Genomic DNA, 19,470 nt, shown 5'->3' on the forward strand with positions numbered 1-19,470 from the left:
TTTGATGGTTCTGAGCCACCAAACACACTTAAAGCATGCAGAATCGACTCAGAATAGGAAAAGGAGACGTTTAGGTCAATTTTATGCATTCTGGCGTTCGTAGATAAAAGAAAACTGTTAAAATTCTTCAGAAACGTCACTTTTGAAGTGTTTTCTTGTACTTTTAAGCCAATCAGATACCCTACGGGCTCGGAAAGTGCAACGAAACCAGAGATATGGAGAAGGAGAATGAGCTTCGACTTCTGCGCATCGGTACACTATGGGGGCCGCCATTTTATCAGTTAACCTTAAAGTTTTGTTTACCTACGAGGTTACGACGTTGTTGAACCAGTTGTAATTTAGAGTTAAAATTATTACTTAATTTGTTTTACCGTTAGTGTACGTGTGAACGTGCTTGTTAGTGTTAAAGGACATTATTATTGACAACACACATGTCTTGTACAGTTTCTCACTGTAAAAATTGTCAACGATTTCGTTCAGAAGGTGTATCTTTTCATCAGTAAGTTTTCTTCATTATCTTATTAAAATCGAATACGTAGATAGTTATAATTAATAACAATTGGTTATTGCAATACTATGTGATCAATATTTATTATATCTGATTTTAGGTTTCCGAAAGATCGAAAACTTTTAAAAAAGTGGCTGATTGTTGTGAAAAAAGGTGACAGCTTCAAACTGACTAAGTATAAGCTGGTGTGCTCAGATCATTTCACAACAACTGATTTCAATGTTGTAATTGAGTGAAAACGATTGAAATCGAACGCAATTCCCAGTGTGAATTTAGATGAAAGTCTAGAAGCTTCTTCAACTTCAATGAGTACTGTGAGTGCTACTTCAGCTATATTTGAGAAGAGTCTCCATCGATTATACCTCAAGGTGTAAAGAGGACATTAAGGTTTGAATATTTTATTATATTGAATTTTTTACTACTGTTAATAATTATTATTTAGTGCTGCGCAGAGATACCATGGAAAAAGCAGTAGCAGTACAAGTGGAAGTAAAAGCAAGAACTCAAAAAGTAGTTCTGACAGGAGGGAAGGTGATAAGCTGGCGTTACATAAAGAAACTACATGAATTACAAAATGATGAATTCCTAAATGTTGCAAACAAGTTGAAAAAGGCACATTTGGAGTGATGGAAACATAAAATGAAAGTAAGTTGTTTTCCTGACAATATTCCTTATTGACAATAATTAAGTTCTATTATAGGTGAGTTTAGCAGCACAAACTCTTAGCAAGAGTTGCGGATGCACTTGAATTTTTAAAAGATCTTGGTATTAGTGACTTTCAAGGTTGTGAAACAACAATAGAATTCATCAGAAGGATAGATTCTTTATTTGATATTCTCAATTCTCGAAGTGTACGTGCTAAGAATTTTAAGGCACCTTTGAGAGAAAACAATGAAGAAATGTGGCGTCCATTTCTCATCGACACCAGTGAGTATCTTCTGAATTTGAAGGATGTCACTGGCGGGCCTTTGTGGTGCACGCCCCGAAAAACGTCAATTCTGGGCTTTGTTATTTCCGCTACGTCGTTCATGGGAATTTTTGATGAATTTGTTAGTAGTAAGAGGTTGAATGACTTGCTAACATAAATGTAGTCAAGATCATCTAGAAATTTTCTTCTGCTCAGTGCGGTAAGCTTTTAAAAAAACAATTGTATTACTTTTTTATGCACTGGAATTACACAAATCTGTATTTATTTTTCTGTTTTCAGATCGAGAAATGGGTGAAACAATAACCCTACTCCTCTACGATTTTGTAAAACTTAGAAGATTGCTTCTATTTACAAACATAACGAGGGAAGGAGGAAATTGTAAAGTGCTTTGCACCACCTGTCTGCTCTCTGTTAACATTGGCCCAAAGCAAAAGAGCACAAATGTTCAACAATCAGTTGACTTGTTTGTCTTGAAAAAATATGATCTCGATATTTTGACTGAAGCACTTGCAGATCATGACTATGACCGTCTAAGTTTATTGGGCTGAGTGAAGTGGCAGAAAACGTGGCATATATTGGTAGCTATGTTGTCAAAATGGTGGTGAAGACGTTTAAGTGCGCAGACTGCATTTCTTCTTGTATTGAAACAAGAAGAAGTGACTTACACTTTTACAGATTATTGGACAAAAAAAACATGGGTAAAATCAAATACTTACAATAGTTATTTTTTAAGTCTTAACAAAATTTTGATTTTAGGTGGGCTTATTAAACCTTTTGCTGGGGTTGTGAAGACTTGTTGTTACTGTTAATACGAAAAATTTTGCAACTCACCGATAAACTTCCAAGCGATGAACAATTTTTTAAAACTTTCGGCATGCCAGCATTCTTTTTCCTAATTTAGAAGACCCACGCACTCGAGACGGTGGCCATCGATGAAGGCCATTTATATATTCTTATTAAACAAATAATTAATGCCTACATGCGAATAAGAATGTTTCATTTGAGCAAAAGACTTTCATGTCTTGCTCAAGGCACTTCTGTTAGACATGTGTACACATAATTAGTACTGTTTTCGCATCAATAAATATATTGAAGTATAATTATGTTTATTTATTCGTTTAAGGTGAAATATATTTTAGTTGTGATTTATTATTAGGTGATTGTAATTAATGATTTTAAACTTCCCGCCCAATAATGAAGCAATTGTCTAGGGATATCAAGTTCTGTTAGTGATTTGTGATTATGTTGGCAACAGTCAACTGATAAAATGGCTGCTTTCAATTTTAGACCAAGGATTTCGTCTGCGCATGGGGAAGCTCATTCTCCTTCTCCATATCTCTGAACGAAAGCATCAAATTTTAGCTAGAAACTGTATTTTTGTCGATTTTTATTGAATTTGAACTATATTTCAACGTTTTTTGATGGTTCTGAGCCACCAAACACACTTAAAGCATGCAGAATCGACTCAGAATAGGAAAAGGAGACGTTTAGGTCAATTTTATGCATTCTGGCGTTCGTAGATACAAGAAAACTGTTAAAATTCTTCAGAAACGTCACTTTTGAAGTGTTTTCTTGTACTTTTAAGCCAATCAGATACCCTACGGGCTCGGAAAGTGCAACGAAAACCAATGAAATTTTAGCTAGAAACTGTATTTTTGTTGATTTTTATTGAATTTGAACTATATTTCAACGTTTTTTGATGGTTCTGAGCCACCAAACACACTTAAAGCATGCAGAATCGACTCAGAATAGGAAAAGGAGACGTTTAGGTCAATTTTATGCATTCTGGCGTTCGTAGATACAAGAAAACTGTTAAAATTCTTCAGAAACGTCACTTTTGAAGTGTTTTCTTGTACTTTTAAGCCAATCAGATACCCTACGGGCTCGGAAAGTGCAACGAAACCATCAAATTTTAGCTAGAAACTGTATTTTTGTCGATTTTTATTGAATTTGAACTATATTTCAACGTTTTTTGATGGTTCTGAGCCACCAAACACACTTAAAGCATGCAGAATCGACTCAGAATAGGAAAAGGAGACGTTTAGGTCAATTTTATGCATTCTGGCGTTCGTAGATACAAGAAAACTGTTAAAATTCTTCAGAAACGTCACTTTTGAAGTGTTTTCTTGTACTTTTAAGCCAATCAGATACCCTACGGGCTCGGAAAGTGCAACGAAACCATCAAATTTTAGCTAGAAACTGTATTTTTGTCGATTTTTATTGAATTTGAACTATATTTCAACGTTTTTTGATGGTTCTGAGCCACCAAACACACTTAAAGCATGCAGAATCGACTCAGAATAGGAAAAGGAGACGTTTAGGTCAATTTTATGCATTCTGGCGTTCGTAGATACAAGAAAACTGTTAAAATTCTTCAGAAACGTCACTTTTGAAGTGTTTTCTTGTACTTTTAAGGCAATCAGATACCCTACGGGCTCGGAAAGTGCAACGAAACCATCAAATTTTAGCTAGAAACTGTATTTTTGTCGATTTTTATTGAATTTGAACTATATTTCAACGTTTTTTGATGGTTCGGAGCCACCAAACACACTTAAAGCATGCAGAATCGACTCAGAATAGGAAAAGGAGACGTTTAGGTCAATTTTATGCATTCTGGCGTTCGTAGATACAAGAAAACTGTTAAAATTCTTCAGAAACGTCACTTTTGAAGTGTTTTCTTGTACTTTTAAGCCAATCAGATACCCTACGGGCTCGGAAAGTGCAACGAAACCATCAAATTTTAGCTAGAAACTGTATTTTTGTCGATTTTTATTGAATTTGAACTATATTTCAACGATTTTTGATGGTTCTGAGCCACCAAACACACTTAAAGCATGCAGAATCGACTCAGAATAGGAAAAGGAGACGTTTAGGTCAATTTTATGCATTCTGGCGTTCGTAGATACAAGAAAACTGTTAAAATTCTTCAGAAACGTCACTTTTGAAGTGTTTTCTTGTACTTTTAAGCCAATCAGATACCCTACGGGCTCGGAAAGTGCAACGAAACCATCAAATTTTAGCTAGAAACTGTATTTTTGTCGATTTTTATTGAATTTGAACTATATTTCAACGTTTTTTGATGGTTCTGAGCCACCAAACACACTTAAAGCATGCAGAATCGACTCAGAATAGGAAAAGGAGACGTTTAGGTCAATTTTATGCATTCTGGCGTTCGTAGATACAAGAAAACTGTTAAAATTCTTCAGAAACGTCACTTTTGAAGTGTTTTCTTGTACTTTTAAGGCAATCAGATACCCTACGGGCTCGGAAAGTGCAACGAAACCATCAAATTTTAGCTAGAAACTGTATTTTTGTCGATTTTTATGAATTTGAACTATATTTCAACGTTTTTTGATGGTTCGGAGCCACCAAACACACTTAAAGCATGCAGAATCGACTCAGAATAGGAAAAGGAGACGTTTAGGTCAATTTTATGCATTCTGGCGTTCGTAGATACAAGAAAACTGTTAAAATTCTTCAGAAACGTCACTTTTGAAGTGTTTTCTTGTACTTTTAAGCCAATCAGATACCCTACGGGCTCGGAAAGTGCAACGAAACCATCAAATTTTAGCTAGAAACTGTATTTTTGTCGATTTTTATTGAATTTGAACTATATTTCAACGATTTTTGATGGTTCTGAGCCACCAAACACACTTAAAGCATGCAGAATCGACTCAGAATAGGAAAAGGAGACGTTTAGGTCAATTTTATGCATTCTGGCGTTCGTAGATACAAGAAAACTGTTAAAATTCTTCAGAAACGTCACTTTTGAAGTGTTTTCTTGTACTTTTAAGCCAATCAGATACCCTACGGGCTCGGAAAGTGCAACGAAACCATCAAATTTTAGCTAGAAACTGTATTTTTGTCGATTTTTATTGAATTTGAACTATATTTCAACGTTTTTTGATGGTTCTGAGCCACCAAACACACTTAAAGCATGCAGAATCGACTCAGAATAGGAAAAGGAGACGTTTAGGTCAATTTTATGCATTCTGGCGTTCGTAGATACAAGAAAACTGTTAAAATTCTTCAGAAACGTCACTTTTGAAGTGTTTTCTTGTACTTTTAAGCCAATCAGATACCCTACGGGCTCGGAAAGTGCAACGAAACCATCAAATTTTAGCTAGAAACTGTATTTTTGTCGATTTTTATTGAATTTGAACTATATTTCAACGTTTTTTGATGGTTCTGAGCCACCAAACACACTTAAAGCATGCAGAATCGACTCAGAATAGGAAAAGGAGACGTTTAGGTCAATTTTATGCATTCTGGCGTTCGTAGATACAAGAAAACTGTTAAAATTCTTCAGAAACGTCACTTTTGAAGTGTTTTCTTGTACTTTTAAGCCAATCAGATACCCTACGGGCTCGGAAAGTGCAACGAAACCATCAAATTTTAGCTAGAAACTGTATTTTTGTCGATTTTTATTGAATTTGAACTATATTTCAACGTTTTTTGATGGTTCTGAGCCACCAAACACACTTAAAGCATGCAGAATCGACTCAGAATAGGAAAAGGAGACGTTTAGGTCAATTTTATGCATTCTGGCGTTCGTAGATACAAGAAAACTGTTAAAATTCTTCAGAAACGTCACTTTTGAAGTGTTTTCTTGTACTTTTAAGCCAATCAGATACCCTACGGGCTCGGAAAGTGCAACGAAACCATCAAATTTTAGCTAGAAACTGTATTTTTGTCGATTTTTATTGAATTTGAACTATATTTCAACGTTTTTTGATGGTTCTGAGCCACCAAACACACCTAAAGCATGCAGAATCGACTCAGAATAGGAAAAGGAGACGTTTAGGTCAATTTTATGCATTCTGGCGTTCGTAGATACAAGAAAACTGTTAAAATTCTTCAGAAACGTCATTTTGAAGTGTTTTCTTGTACTTTTAAGCCAATCAGATACCCTACGGGCTCGGGAAGTGCAACGAAACCATGAAATTTTAGCTAGAAACTGTATTTTTGTCGATTTTTATTGAATTTGAACTATATTTCAACGTTTTTTGATGGTTCTGAGCCACCAAACACACTTAAAGCATGCAGAATCGACTCAGAATAGGAAAAGGAGACGTTTAGGTCAATTTTATGCATTCTTGCGTTCGTAGATACAAGAAAACTGTTAAAATTCTTCAGAAACGTCACTTTTGAAGTGTTTTCTTGTACTTTTAAGCCAATCAGATACCCTAAGGGCTCGGAAAGTGCAACGAAACCATCAAATTTTAGCTAGAAACTGTATTTTTGTCGATTTTTATTGAATTTGAACTATATTTCAACGTTTTTTGATGGTTCTGAGCCACCAAACACACTTAAAGCATGCAGAATCGACTCAGAATAGGAAAAGGAGACGTTTAGGTCAATTTTATGCATTCTGGCGTTCGTAGATACAAGAAAACTGTTAAAATTCTTCAGAAACGTCACTTTTGAAGTGTTTTCTTGTACTTTTAAGCCAATCAGATACCCTACGGGCTCGGAAAGTGCAACGAAACCATCAAATTTTAGCTAGAAACTGTATTTTTGTCGATTTTTATTGAATTTGAACTATATTTCAACGTTTTTTGATGGTTCTGAGCCACCAAACACACTTAAAGCATGCAGAATCGACTCAGAATAGGAAAAGGAGACGTTTAGGTCAATTTTATGCATTCTGGCGTTCGAAGATACAAGAAAACTGTTAAAATTCTTCAGAAACGTCACTTTTGAAGTGTTTTCTTGTACTTTTAAGCCAATCAGATACCCTACGGGCTCGGAAAGTGCAACGAAACCATCAAATTTTAGCTAGAAACTGTATTTTTGTCGATTTTTATTGAATTTGAACTATATTTCAACGTTTTTTGATGGTTCTGAGCCACCAAACACACTTAAAGCATGCAGAATCGACTCAGAATAGGAAAAGGAGACGTTTAGGTCAATTTTATGCATTCTGGCGTTCGTAGATACAAGAAAACTGTTAAAATTCTTCAGAAACGTCACTTTTGAAGTGTTTTCTTGTACTTTTAAGCCAATCAGATACCCTACGGGCTCGGAAAGCGCAACGAAACCATCAAATTTTAGCTAGAAACTGTATTTTTGTCGATTTTTATTGAATTTGAACTATATTTCAACGTTTTTTGATGGTTCTGAGCCACCAAACACACTTAAAGCATGCAGAATCGACTCAGAATAGGAAAAGGAAACGTTTAGGTCAATTTTATGCATTCTGGCGTTCGTAGATACAAGAAAACTGTTAAAATTCTTCAGAAACGTCACTTTTGAAGTGTTTTCTTGTACTTTTAAGCCAATCAGATACCCTACGGGTTCGGAAAGTGCAACGAAACCATCAAATTTTAGCTAGAAACTGTATTTCTGTCGATTTTTATTGAATTTGAACTATATTTCAACGTTTTTTGATGGTTCTGAGCCACCAAACACACTTAAAGCATGCAGAATCGACTCAGAATAGGAAAAGGAGACGTTTAGGTCAATTTTGTGCATTCTGGCGTTCGTAGATACAAGAAAACTGTTAAAATTCTTCAGAAACGTCACTTTTGAAGTGTTTTCTTGTACTTTTAAGCCAATCAGATACCCTACGGGCTCGGAAAGTGCAACGAAACCATCAAATTTTAGCTAGAAACTGTATTTTTGTCGATTTTTATTGAGTTTGAACTATATTTCAACGTTTTTTGATGGTTCTGAGCCACCAAACACACTTAAAGCATGCAGAATCGACTCAGAATAGGAAAAGGAGACGTTTAGGTCAATTTTATGCATTCTGGCGTTCGTAGATACAAGAAAACTGTTAAAATTCTTCAGAAACGTCACTTTTGAAGTGTTTTCTTGTACTTTTAAGCCAATCAGATACCCTACGGGCTTGGAAAGTGCAACGAAACCATCAAATTTTAGCTAGAAACTGTATTTTTGTCGATTTTTATTGAATTTGAACTATATTTCAACGTTTTTTGATGGTTCTGAGCCACCAAACACACTTAAAGCATGCAGAATCGACTCAGAATAGGAAAAGGAGACGTTTAGGTCAATTTTATGCATTCTGGCGTTCGTAGATACAAGAAAACTGTTAAAATTCTTCAGAAACGTCACTTTTGAAGTGTTTTCTTGTACTTTTAAGCCAATCAGATACCCTACGGGCTCGGAAAGTGCAACGAAACCATCAAATTTTAGCTAGAAACTGTATTTTTGTCGATTTTTATTGAATTTGAACTATATTTCAACGTTTTTTGATGGTTCTGAGCCACCAAACACACTTAAAGCATGCAGAATCGACTCAGAATAGGAAAAGGAGACGTTTAGGTCAATTTTATGCATTCTGGCGTTCGTAGATACAAGAAAACTGTTAAAATTCTTCAGAAACGTCACTTTTGAAGTGTTTTCTTGTACTTTTAAGCCAATCAGATACCCTACGGGCTCGGAAAGTGCAACGAAACCATCAAATTTTAGCTAGAAACTGTATTTTTGTCGATTTTTATTGAATTTGAACTATATTTCAACGTTTTTTGATGGTTCTGAGCCACCAAACACACTTAAAGCATGCAGAATCGACTCAGAATAGGAAAAGGAGACGTTTAGGTCAATTTTATGCATTCTGGCGTTCGTAGATACAAGAAAACTGTTAAAATTCTTCAGAAACGTCACTTTTGAAGTGTTTTCTTGTACTTTTAAGCCAATCAGATACCCTACGGGCTCGGAAAGTGCAACGAAACCATCAAATTTTAGCTAGAAACTGTATTTTTGTCGATTTTTATTGAATTTGAACTATATTTCAACGTTTTTTGATGGTTCTGAGCCACCAAACACACCTAAAGCATGCAGAATCGACTCAGAATAGGAAAAGGAGACGTTTAGGTCAATTTTATGCATTCTGGCGTTCGTAGATACAAGAAAACTGTTAAAATTCTTCAGAAACGTCATTTTTGAAGTGTTTTCTTGTACTTTTAAGCCAATCAGATACCCTACGGGCTCGGGAAGTGCAACGAAACCATGAAATTTTAGCTAGAAACTGTATTTTTGTCGATTTTTATTGAATTTGAACTATATTTCAACGTTTTTTGATGGTTCTGAGCCACCAAACACACTTAAAGCATGCAGAATCGACTCAGAATAGGAAAAGGAGACGTTTAGGTCAATTTTATGCATTCTGGCGTTCGTAGATACAAGAAAACTGTTAAAATTCTTCAGAAACGTCACTTTTGAAGTGTTTTCTTGTACTTTTAAGCCAATCAGATACCCTACGGGCTCGGAAAGTGCAACGAAACCATCAAATTTTAGCTAGAAACTGTATTTTTGTCGATTTTTATTGAATTTGAACTATATTTCAAAGTTTTTTGATGGTTCTGAGCCACCAAACACACTTAAAGCATGCAGAATCGACTCAGAATAGGAAAAGGAGACGTTTAGGTCAATTTTATGCATTCTGGCGTTCGTAGATACAAGAAAACTGTTAAAATTCTTCAGAAACGTCACTTTTGAAGTGTTTTCTTGTACTTTTAAGCCAATCAGATACCCTACGGGCTCGGAAAGTGCAACGAAACCATCAAATTTTAGCTAGAAACTGTATTTTTGTCGATTTTTATTGAATTTGAACTATATTTCAACGTTTTTTGATGGTTCTGAGCCACCAAACACACTTAAAGCATGCAGAATCGACTCAGAATAGGAAAAGGAGACGTTTAGGTCAATTTTATGCATTCTGGCGTTCGTAGATACAAGAAAACTGTTAAAATTCTTCAGAAACGTCACTTTTGAAGTGTTTTCTTGTACTTTTAAGCCAATCAGATACCCTACGGGCTCGGAAAGTGCAACGAAACCATCAAATTTTAGCTAGAAACTGTATTTTTGTCGATTTTTATTGAATTTGAACTATATTTCAACGTTTTTTGATGGTTCTGAGCCACCAAACACACTTAAAGCATGCAGAATCGACTCAGAATAGGAAAAGGAGACGTTTAGGTCAATTTTATGCATTCTGGCGTTCGTAGATACAAGAAAACTGTTAAAATTCTTCAGAAACGTCACTTTTGAAGTGTTTTCTTGTACTTTTAAGCCAATCAGATACCCTACGGGCTCGGAAAGTGCAACGAAACCATCAAATTTTAGCTAGAAACTGTATTTTTGTCGATTTTTATTGAATTTGAACTATATTTCAACGTTTTTTGATGGTTCTGAGCCACCAAACACACCTAAAGCATGCAGAATCGACTCAGAATAGGAAAAGGAGACGTTTAGGTCAATTTTATGCATTCTGGCGTTCGTAGATACAAGAAAACTGTTAAAATTCTTCAGAAACGTCATTTTTGAAGTGTTTTCTTGTACTTTTAAGCCAATCAGATACCCTACGGGCTCGGGAAGTGCAACGAAACCATGAAATTTTAGCTAGAAACTGTATTTTTGTCGATTTTTATTGAATTTGAACTATATTTCAACGTTTTTTGATGGTTCTGAGCCACCAAACACACTTAAAGCATGCAGAATCGACTCAGAATAGGAAAAGGAGACGTTTAGGTCAATTTTATGCATTCTTGCGTTCGTAGATACAAGAAAACTGTTAAAATTCTTCAGAAACGTCACTTTTGAAGTGTTTTCTTGTACTTTTAAGCCAATCAGATACCCTAAGGGCTCGGAAAGTGCAACGAAACCATCAAATTTTAGCTAGAAACTGTATTTTTGTCGATTTTTATTGAATTTGAACTATATTTCAACGTTTTTTGATGGTTCTGAGCCACCAAACACACTTAAAGCATGCAGAATCGACTCAGAATAGGAAAAGGAGACGTTTAGGTCAATTTTATGCATTCTGGCGTTCGTAGATACAAGAAAACTGTTAAAATTCTTCAGAAACGTCACTTTTGAAGTGTTTTCTTGTACTTTTAAGCCAATCAGATACCCTACGGGCTCGGAAAGTGCAACGAAACCATCAAATTTTAGCTAGAAACTGTATTTTTGTCGATTTTTATTGAATTTGAACTATATTTCAACGTTTTTTGATGGTTCTGAGCCACCAAACACACTTAAAGCATGCAGAATCGACTCAGAATAGGAAAAGGAGACGTTTAGGTCAATTTTATGCATTCTGGCGTTCGAAGATACAAGAAAACTGTTAAAATTCTTCAGAAACGTCACTTTTGAAGTGTTTTCTTGTACTTTTAAGCCAATCAGATACCCTACGGGCTCGGAAAGTGCAACGAAACCATCAAATTTTAGCTAGAAACTGTATTTTTGTCGATTTTTATTGAATTTGAACTATATTTCAACGTTTTTTGATGGTTCTGAGCCACAAACACACTTAAAGCATGCAGAATCGACTCAGAATAGGAAAAGGAGACGTTTAGGTCAATTTTATGCATTCTGGCGTTCGTAGATACAAGAAAACTGTTAAAATTCTTCAGAAACGTCACTTTTGAAGTGTTTTCTTGTACTTTTAAGCCAATCAGATACCCTACGGGCTCGGAAAGCGCAACGAAACCATCAAATTTTAGCTAGAAACTGTATTTTTGTCGATTTTTATTGAATTTGAACTATATTTCAACGTTTTTTGATGGTTCTGAGCCACCAAACACACTTAAAGCATGCAGAATCGACTCAGAATAGGAAAAGGAGACGTTTAGGTCAATTTTATGCATTCTGGCGTTCGTAGATTCAAGAAAACTGTTAAAATTCTTCAGAAACGTCACTTTTGAAGTGTTTTCTTGTACTTTTAAGCCAATCAGATACCCTACGGGCTCGGAAAGTGCAACGAAACCATCAAATTTTAGCTAGAAACTGTATTTTTGTCGATTTTTATTGAATTTGAACTATATTTCAACGTTTTTTAATGGTTCTGAGCCACCAAACACACTTAAAGCATGCAGAATCGACTCAGAATAGGAAAAGGAGACGTTTAGGTCAATTTTATGCATTCTGGCGTTCGTAGATACAAGAAAACTGTTAAAATTCTTCAGAAACGTCACTTTTGAAGTGTTTTCTTGTACTTTTAAGCCAATCAGATACCCTACGGGCTCGGAAAGTGCAACGAAACCATCAAATTTTAGCTAGAAACTGTATTTTTGTCGATTTTTATTGAATTTGAACTATATTTCAACGTTTTTTGATGGTTCTGAGCCACCAAACACACTTAAAGCATGCAGAATCGACTCAGAATAGGAAAAGGAGACGTTTACGTCAATTTTATGCATTCTGGCGTTCGTAGATACAAGAAAACTGTTAAAATTCTTCAGAAACGTCACTTTTGAAGTGTTTTCTTGTACTTTTAAGCCAATCAGATACCCTACGGGCTCGGAAAGTGCAACGAAACCATCAAATTTTAGCTAGAAACTGTATTTTTGTCGATTTTTATTGAATTTGAACTATATTTCAACGTTTTTTGATGGTTCTGAGCCACCAAACACACTTAAAGCATGCAGAATCGACTCAGAATAGGAAAAGGAGACGTTTAGGTCAATTTTATGCATTCTGGCGTTCGTTGATACAAGAAAACTGTTAAAATTCTTCAGAAACGTCACTTTTGAAGTGTTTTCTTGTACTTTTAAGCCAATCAGATACCCTACGGGCTCGGAAAGTGCAACGAAACCATCAAATTTTAGCTAGAAACTGTATTTTTGTCAATTTTTATTGAATTTGAACTATATTTCAACGTTTTTTGATGGTTCTGAGCCACCAAACACACTTAAAGCATGCAGAATCGACTCAGAATAGGAAAAGGAGACGTTTAGGTCAATTTTATGCATTCTGGCGTTCGTAGATACAAGAAAACTGTTAAAATTCTTCAGAAACGTCACTTTTGAAGTGTTTTCTTGTACTTTTAAGCCAATCAGATACCCTACGGGCTCGGAAAGTGCAACGAAACCATCAAATTTTAGCTAGAAACTGTATTTTTGTCGATTTTTATTGAATTTGAACTATATTTCAACGTTTTTTGATGGTTCTGAGCCACCAAACACACTTAAAGCATGCAGAATCGACTCAGAATAGGAAAAGGAGACGTTTAGGTCAATTTTATGCATTCTGGCGTTCGTAGATACAAGAAAACTGTTAAAATTCTTCAGAAACGTCACTTTTGAAGTGTTTTCTTGTACTTTTAAGCCAATCAGATACCCTACGGGCTCGGAAAGTGCAACGAAACCATCAAATTTTAGCTAGAAACTGTATTTTTGTCGATTTTTATTGAATTTGAACTATATTTCAACGTTTTTTGATGGTTCTGAGCCACCAAACACACTTAAAGCATGCAGAATCGACTCAGAATAGGAAAAGGAGACGTTTAGGTCAATTTTATGCATTCTGGCGTTCGTAGATACAAGAAAACTGTTAAAATTCTTCAGAAACGTCACTTTTGAAGTGTTTTCTTGTACTTTTAAGCCAATCAGATACCCTACGGGCTCGGAAAGTGCAACGAAACCATCAAATTTTAGCTAGAAACTGTATTTTTGTCGATTTTTATTGAATTTGAACTATATTTCAACGTTTTTTGATGGTTCTGAGCCACCAAACACACTTAAAGCATGCAGAATCGACTCAGAATAGGAAAAGGAGACGTTTAGGTCAATTTTATGCATTCTGGCGTTCGTAGATACAAGAAAACTGTTAAAATTCTTCAGAAACGTCACTTTTGAAGTGTTTTCTTGTACTTTTAAGCCAATCAGATAACCTACGGGCTCGGAAAGTGCAACGAAACCATCAAATTTTAGCTAGAAACTGTATTTTTGTCGATTTTTATTGAATTTGAACTATTTTTCAACGTTTTTTGATGGTTCTGAGCCACCAAACACACTTAAAGCATGCAGAATCGACTCAGAATAGGAAAAGGAGACGTTTAGGTCAATTTTATGCATTCTGGCGTTCGTAGATACAAGAAAACTGTTAAAATTCTTCAGAAACGTCACTTTTGAAGTGTTTTCTTGTACTTTTAAGCCAATCAAATACCCTACGGGCTCGGAAAGTGCAACGAAACCATCAAATTTTAGCTAGAAACTGTGTTTTTATCGATTTTTATTGAATTTGAACTATATTTCAACGTTTTTTGATGGTTCTGAGCCACCAAACACACTTAAAGCATGCAGAATCGACTCAGAATAGGAAAAGGAGACGTTTAGGTCAATTTTATGCATTCTGGCGTTCGTAGATACAAGAAAACTGTTAAAATTCTTCAGAAACATCACTTTTGAAGTGTTTTCTTGTACTTTTAAGCCAATCAGATACCCTACGGGCTCGGAAAGTGCAACGAAACCATCAAATTTTAGCTAGAAACTGTATTTTTGTCGATTTTTATTGAATTTGAACTATATTTCAACGTTTTTTTGATGGTTCTGAGCCACCAAACACACTTAAAGCATGCAGAATCGACTCAGAATAGGAAAAGGAGACGTTTAGGTCAATTTTATGCATTCTGGCGTTCGTAGATACAAGAAAACTGTTAAAATTCTTCAGAAACGTCACTTTTGAAGTGTTTTCTTGTACTTTTAAGCCAATCAGATACCCTACGGGCTCGGAAAGTGCAACGAAACCATCAAATTTTAGCTAGAAACTGTATTTTTGTCGATTTTTATTGAATTTGAACTATATTTCAACGTTTTTTGATGGTTCTGAGCCACCAAACACACTTAAAGCATGCAGAATCGACTCAGAATAGGAAAAGGAGACGTTTAGGTCAATTTTATGCATTCTGGCGTTCGTAGATACAAGAAAACTGTTAAAATTCTTCAGAAACGTCACTTTTGAAGTGTTTTCTTGTACTTTTAAGCCAATCAAATACCCTACGGGCTCGGAAAGTGCAACGAAACCATCAAATTTTAGCTAGAAACTGTATTTTTATCGATTTTTATTGAATTTGAACTATATTTCAACGTTTTTTGATGGTTCTGAGCCACCAAACACACTTAAAGCATGCAGAATCGACTCAGAATAGGAAAAGGAGACGTTTAAGTCAATTTTATGCATTCTGGCGTTCGTAGATACAAGAAAACTGTTAAAATTCTTCAGAAACGTCACTTTTGAAGTGTTTTCTTGTACTTTTAAGCCAATCAGATACCCTACGGGCTCGGAAAGTGCAACGAAACCATCAAATTTTAGCTAGAAACTGTATTTTTGTCGATTTTTATTGAATTTGAACTATATTTCAACGTTTTTTGATGGTTCTGAGCCACCAAACACACTTAAAGCATGCAGAATCGACTCAGAATAGGAAAAGGAGACGTTTAGGTCAATTTTATGCATTCTGGCGTTCATAGATACAAGAAAACTGTTAAAATTCTTCAGAAACGTCACTTTTGAAGTGTTTTCTTGTACTTTTAAGCCAATCAGATACCCTACGGGCTCGGAAAGTGCAACGAAACCATCAAATTTTAGCTAGAAACTGTATTTTTGTCGATTTTTATTGAATTTGAACTATATTTCAACGTTTTTTGATGGTTCTGAGCCACCAAACACACTTAAAGCATGAAGAATCGACTCAGAATAGGAAAAGGAGACGTTTAGGTCAATTTTATGCATTCTGGCGTTCGTAGATACAAGAAAACTGTTAAAATTCTTCAGGAACGTCACTTTTGAAGTGTTTTCTTGTACTTTTAAGCCAATCAGATACCCTACGGGCTCGGAAAGTGCAACGAAACCATCAAATTTTAGCTAGAAACTGTATTTTTGTCGATTTTTATTGAATTTGAACTATATTTCAACGTTTTTTGATGGTTCTGAGCCACCAAACACACTTAAAGCATGCAGAATCGACTCAGAATAGGAAAAGGAGACGTTTAGGTCAATTTTATGCATTCTGGCGTTCGTAGATACAAGAAAACTGTTAAAATTCTTCAGAAACGTCACTTTTGAAGTGTTTTCTTGTACTTTTAAGCCAATCAGATACCCTACGGGCTCGGAAAGTGCAACGAAACCATCAAATTTTAGCTAGAAACTGTATTTTTGTCGATTTTTATTGAATTTGAACTATATTTCAACGTTTTTTGATGGTTCTGAGCCACCAAACACACTTAAAGCATGCAGAAACGACTCAGAATTGGAAAAGGAGACGTTTAGGTCAATTTTATGCATTCTGGCGTTCGTAGATACAAGAAAACTGTTAAAATTCTTCAGAAACGTCACTTTTGAAGTGTTTTCTTGTACTTTTAAGCCAATCAGATACCCTACGGGCTCGGAAAGTGCAACGAAACCATCAAATTTTAGCTAGAAACTGTATTTTTGTCGATTTTTATTGAATTTGAACTATATTTCAACGTTTTTTGATGGTTCTGAGCCACCAAACACACTTAAAGCATGCAGAATCGACTCAGAATAGGAAAAGGAGACGTTTAGGTCAATTTTATGCATTCTGGCGTTCGTAGATACAAGAAAACTGTTAAAATTCTTCAGAAACGTCACTTTTGAAGTGTTTTCTTGTACTTTTAAGCCAATCAGATACCCTACGCGCTCGGAAAGTGCAACGAAACCATCAAATTTTAGCTAGAAACTGTATTTTTGTCGATTTTTATTGAATTTGAACTATATTTCAACGTTTTTTGATGGTTCTGAGCCACCAAACACACTTAAAGCATGCAGAATCGACTCAGAATAGGAAAAGGAGACGTTTAGGTCAATTTTATGCATTCTGGCGTTCGTAGATACAAGAAAACTGTTAAAATTCTTCAGAAACGTCACTTTTGAAGTGTTTTCTTGTACTTTTAAGCCAATCAGATACCCTACGGGCTCGGAAAGTGCAACGAAACCATCAAATTTTAGCTAGAAACTGTATTTTTGTCGATTTTTATTGAATTTGAACTATATTTCAATGTTTTTTGATGGTTCTGAGCCACCAAACACACTTAAAGCATGCAGAATCGACTCAGAATAGGAAAAGGAGACGTTTAGGTCAATTTTATGCATTCTGGCGTTCGTAGATACAAGAAAACTGTTAAAATTCTTCAGAAACGTCACTTTTGAAGTGTTTTCTTGTACTTTTAAGCCAATCAGATACCCTACGGGCTCGGAAAGTGCAAAGAAACCATCAAATTTTAGCTAGAAACTGTATTTTTGTCGATTTTTATTGAATTTGAACTATATTTCAACGTTTTTTGATGGTTCTGAGCCACCAAACACACTTAAAGCATGCAGAATCGACTCAAAATAGGAAAAGGAGAGGTTTAGGTCAATTTTATGCATTCTGGCGTTCGTAGATACAAGAAAACTGTTAAAATTCTTCAGAAACGTCACTTTTGAAGTGTTTTCTTGTACTTTTAAGCCAATCAGATACCCTACGGGCTCGGAAAGTGCAACGAAACCATCAAATTTTAGCTAGAAACTGTATTTTTGTCGATTTTTATTGAATTTGAACTACATTTCAACGTTTTTTGATGGTTCTGAGCCACCAAACACACTTAAAGCATGCAGAATCGACTCAGAATAGGAAAAGGAGACGTTTAGGTCAATTTTATGCATTCTGGCGTTCGTAGATACAAGAAAACTGTTAAAATTCTTCAGAAACGTCACTTTTGAAGTGTTTTCTTGTACTTTTAAGCCAATCAGATACCCTACGGGCTCGGAAAGTGCAACGAAACCATCAAATTTTAGCTAGAAACTGTATTTTTGTCGATTTTTATTGAATTTGAACTATATTTCAACGTTTTTTGATGGTTCTGAGCCACCAAACACACTTAAAGCATGCAGAATCGACTCAGAATAGGAAAAGGAGACGTTTAGGTCAATTTTATGCATTCTGGCGTTCGTAGATACAAGAAAACTGTTAAAATTCTTCAGAAACGTCACTTTTGAAGTGTTTTCTTGTACTTTTAAGCCAATCAGATACCCTACGGGCTCGGAAAGTGCAACGAAACCATCAAATTTTAGCTAGAAACTGTATTTTTGTCGATTTTTATTGAATTTGAACTATATTTCAACGTTTTTTGATGGTTCTGAGCCACCAAACACACTTAAAGCATGCAGAATCGACTAAGAATAGGAAAAGGAGACGTTTAGGTCAATTTTATGCATTCTGGCGTTCGTAGATACAAGAAAACTGTTAAAATTCTTCAGAAACGTCACTTTTGAAGTGTTTTCTTGTACTTTTAAGCCAATCAGATACCCTACGGACTCGGAAAGTGCAACGAAACCATCAAATTTTAGCTAGAAACTGTATTTTTGTCGATTTTTATTGAATTTGAACTATATTTCAACGTTTTTTGATGGTTCTGAGCCACCAAACACACTTAAAGCATGCAGAATCGACTCAGAATAGGAAAAGGAGACGTTTAGGTCAATTTTATGCATTCTGGCGTTCGTAGATACAAGAAAACTGTTAAAATTCTTCAGAAACGTCACTTTTGAAGTGTTTTCTTGTACTTTTAAGCCAATCAGATACCCAACGGGCTCGGAAAGTGCAACGAAACCATCAAATTTTAGCTAGAAACTGTATTTTTGTCGATTTTTATTGAATTTGAACTATATTTCAACGTTTTTTGATGGTTCTGAGCCACCAAACACACTTAAAGCATGCAGAATCGACTCAGAATAGGAAAAGGAGACGTTTAGGTCAATTTTATGCATTCTGGCGTTCATAGATACAAGAAAACTGTTAAAATTCTTCAGAAACGTCACTTTTGAAGTGTTTTCTTGTACTTTTAAGCCAATCAGATACCCTACGGGCTCGGAAAGTGCAACGAAACCATCAAATTTTAGCTAGAAACTGTATTTTTGTCGATTTTTATTGAATTTGAACTATATTTCAACGTTTTTTGATGGTTCTGAGCCACCAAACACACTTAAAGCATGCAGAATCGACTCAGAATAGGAAAAGGAGACGTTTAGGTCAATTTTATGCATTCTGGCGTTCATAGATACAAGAAAACTGTTAAAATTCTTCAGAAACGTCACTTTTGAAGTGTTTTCTTGTACTTTTAAGCCAATCAGATACCCAACGGGCTCGGAAAGTGCAACGAAACCATCAAATTTTCGCTAGAAACTGTATTTTTGTCGATTTTTATTGAATTTGAACTATATTTCAACGTTTTTTGATGGTTCTGAGCCACCAAACACACTTAAAGCATGCAGAATCGACTCAGAATAG

At 35.3% G+C, this 19,470-nt stretch overlaps 2 long non-coding RNA genes across 5 annotated transcripts; both read left to right on the forward strand.

Moving 5' to 3' along the window:
- Positions 1-383: 383 nt before the first annotated feature.
- Positions 384-1,881, forward strand: LOC135121575 (uncharacterized). Of its 4 annotated transcripts, none has more exons than XR_010279043.1 (4): positions 384-895; positions 951-1,153; positions 1,209-1,635; positions 1,716-1,881. It is a non-coding gene; the product is annotated as an uncharacterized LOC135121575 (long non-coding RNA). The 4 variants fall into 4 exon arrangements; XR_010279042.1 differs by having other exon boundaries at positions 384-499; positions 609-895; positions 1,209-1,881; XR_010279044.1 differs by having other exon boundaries at positions 1,198-1,881.
- Positions 1,882-1,886: 5 nt separating this feature from the next.
- On the forward strand, positions 1,887-2,536 carry LOC135121576 (uncharacterized). Its single transcript, XR_010279045.1, has 2 exons — positions 1,887-2,134; positions 2,193-2,536. It is a non-coding gene; the product is annotated as an uncharacterized LOC135121576 (long non-coding RNA).
- Positions 2,537-19,470: the final 16,934 nt, after the last annotated feature.

Source organism: Zophobas morio, unplaced genomic scaffold, assembly GCF_036711695.1.
Source record: "Zophobas morio isolate AGI-343-1 ecotype UQ-CSIRO unplaced genomic scaffold, CSIRO_AGI_Zmor_V1 ptg000628l, whole genome shotgun sequence".
In the NCBI taxonomy this organism is placed as follows: Eukaryota; Metazoa; Arthropoda; class Insecta; order Coleoptera; family Tenebrionidae; genus Zophobas; species Zophobas morio.